Raw genomic sequence first — 2,790 nt, forward strand, 5'->3', positions numbered from 1 at the left:
GGTCGAAACATTGGAAATAAAGTTTCCATAGAGCGTACTTCTACGTTGTGTATATATATATATATATATATATATAAATATATATATATATATAATCTGGAAACACAAACTCACACAGAGCGCGAAAAAATTAGGTTAGTAGAGACAGAGACACACGAGAAGGACATTAAAAATAAAAACAAATAAATATAAATATAAATATAAACATATATAAACATATATATATATATATATATACCGCGAAGTGCAGGAAACCAAAACTACCTTAACAGAAATACCCCAGAAAGTGCTGGGGAAACAGCCCCGCCGGTAGCGTAGTGGTTATCGCACCAGAACGGCATTCTGGAGGTCGTGGGTTCGGATCCCACCCAGCGGGCATTTTTTCACTACTTTCTTTTCGATTCAAAAAATTCTTCATCTCTTTCTATGACCCACCACAACCTCAACTTTGCTTTCCGAGGTTTTCTTGACTGCAAACCCTTATTTTCTGCCTTATTTCATGGAGCCCCTCATTTCCCATTGTCTGATTCTATATATATATATATATATATATAACACAGAAATAAGGGTTGGCAGTCGAGAAAACCTCGGAAAGCAAAGGGGAGGATGTGGTAGATCATTGAAACAGATTAAGAATTTGGAAAGAAAGAAAGAAAGTGAAGAAAAAATGCCCGCCAGGTGGGATCCGAACCCACGACCTCCAGAATACCGGTCTGGTGCGATAACCACTACGCTACCGGCGGGGCGATTTTCCCATTCACTTTCTGGGGTATTTATGTTAGGTATGTTTGTTTCCTGTGCTTGGGGGTGGTAGCCAGCGCCATTCGGACTAATCGGGGTGAAGGGGACCTTCTTTTTAACCCCCGGGTCGTGACTCGAGTGTCTACGACATGTCCAGAGTGGTCGACCAGCTTTGAACCCTCTTAAGCTCCCTTTGGCAACAAGACTGCCAGAACAGAGGCCCTCGCTATGCATGTAGCGAATCAGAATAGGAAATGAGGGGCTCGTTGAAAATAACACAGAAATAAGGGTTGGCAGTCGAGAAAACCTCGGAAAGCAAAGGGGAGGATGTGGTAGATCATTGAAACAGATTAAGAATTTGGAAAGAAAGAAAGAAAGTGAAGAAAAAATGCCCGCCAGGTGGGATCCGAACCCACGACCTCCAGAATACCGGTCTGGTGCGATAACCACTACGCTACCGGCGGGGCGATTTTCCCATTCACTTTCTGGGGTATTTATGTTAGGTATGTTTGTTTCCTGTGCTTGGGGGTGGTAGCCAGCGCCATTCGGACTAATCGGGGTGAAGGGGACCTTCTTTTTAACCCCCGGGTCGTGACTCGAGTGTCTACGACATGTCCAGAGTGGTCGACCAGCTTTGAACCCTCTTAAGCTCCCTTTGGCAACAAGACTGCCAGAACAGAGGCCCTCGCTATGCATGTAGCGAATCAGAATAGGAAATGAGGGGCTCGTTGAAAATAACACAGAAATAAGGGTTGGCAGTCGAGAAAACCTCGGAAAGCAAAGGGGAGGATGTGGTAGATCATTGAAACAGATTAAGAATTTGGAAAGAAAGAAAGAAAGTGAAGAAAAAATGCCCGCCAGGTGGGATCCGAACCCACGACCTCCAGAATACCGGTCTGGTGCGATAACCACTACGCTACCGGCGGGGCGATTTTCCCATTCACTTTCTGGGGTATTTATGTTAGGTATGTTTGTTTCCTGTGCTTGGGGGTGGTAGCCAGCGCCATTCGGACTAATCGGGGTGAAGGGGACCTTCTTTTTAACCCCCGGGTCGTGACTCGAGTGTCTACGACATGTCCAGAGTGGTCGACCAGCTTTGAACCCTCTTAAGCTCCCTTTGGCAACAAGACTGCCAGAACAGAGGCCCTCGCTATGCATGTAGCGAATCAGAATAGGAAATGAGGGGCTCGTTGAAAATAACACAGAAATAAGGGTTGGCAGTCGAGAAAACCTCGGAAAGCAAAGGGGAGGATGTGGTAGATCATTGAAACAGATTAAGAATTTGGAAAGAAAGAAAGAAAGTGAAGAAAAAATGCCCGCCAGGTGGGATCCGAACCCACGACCTCCAGAATACCGGTCTGGTGCGATAACCACTACGCTACCGGCGGGGCGATTTTCCCATTCACTTTCTGGGGTATTTATGTTAGGTATGTTTGTTTCCTGTGCTTGGGGGTGGTAGCCAGCGCCATTCGGACTAATCGGGGTGAAGGGGACCTTCTTTTTAACCCCCGGGTCGTGACTCGAGTGTCTACGACATGTCCAGAGTGGTCGACCAGCTTTGAACCCTCTTAAGCTCCCTTTGGCAACAAGACTGCCAGAACAGAGGCCCTCGCTATGCATGTAGCGAATCAGAATAGGAAATGAGGGGCTCGTTGAAAATAACACAGAAATAAGGGTTGGCAGTCGAGAAAACCTCGGAAAGCAAAGGGGAGGATGTGGTAGATCATTGAAACAGATTAAGAATTTGGAAAGAAAGAAAGAAAGTGAAGAAAAAATGCCCGCCAGGTGGGATCCGAACCCACGACCTCCAGAATACCGGTCTGGTGCGATAACCACTACGCTACCGGCGGGGCGATTTTCCCATTCACTTTCTGGGGTATTTATGTTAGGTATGTTTGTTTCCTGTGCTTGGGGGTGGTAGCCAGCGCCATTCGGACTAATCGGGGTGAAGGGGACCTTCTTTTTAACCCCCGGGTCGTGACTCGAGTGTCTACGACATGTCCAGAGTGGTCGACCAGCTTTGAACCCTCTTAAGCTCCCTTTGGCAAC

At 46.7% G+C, this 2,790-nt stretch overlaps 1 non-coding gene across 1 annotated transcript; it reads left to right on the forward strand.

The window, feature by feature from the left end:
* The first annotated feature begins 303 nt into the window (after positions 1 to 303).
* On the forward strand, positions 304 to 376 carry Trnaa-ggc (transfer RNA alanine (anticodon GGC)). The gene has a single exon. It is a non-coding gene; the product is annotated as a tRNA-Ala (tRNA).
* Positions 377 to 2,790: the final 2,414 nt, after the last annotated feature.

Source organism: Haemaphysalis longicornis, unplaced genomic scaffold (genome assembly GCF_048455015.1).
Source record: "Haemaphysalis longicornis isolate Haplotype H1 unplaced genomic scaffold, Haemaphysalis longicornis Haplotype H1 scaffold_5, whole genome shotgun sequence".
Lineage (NCBI taxonomy): Eukaryota > Metazoa > Arthropoda > Arachnida > Ixodida > Ixodidae > Haemaphysalis > Haemaphysalis longicornis.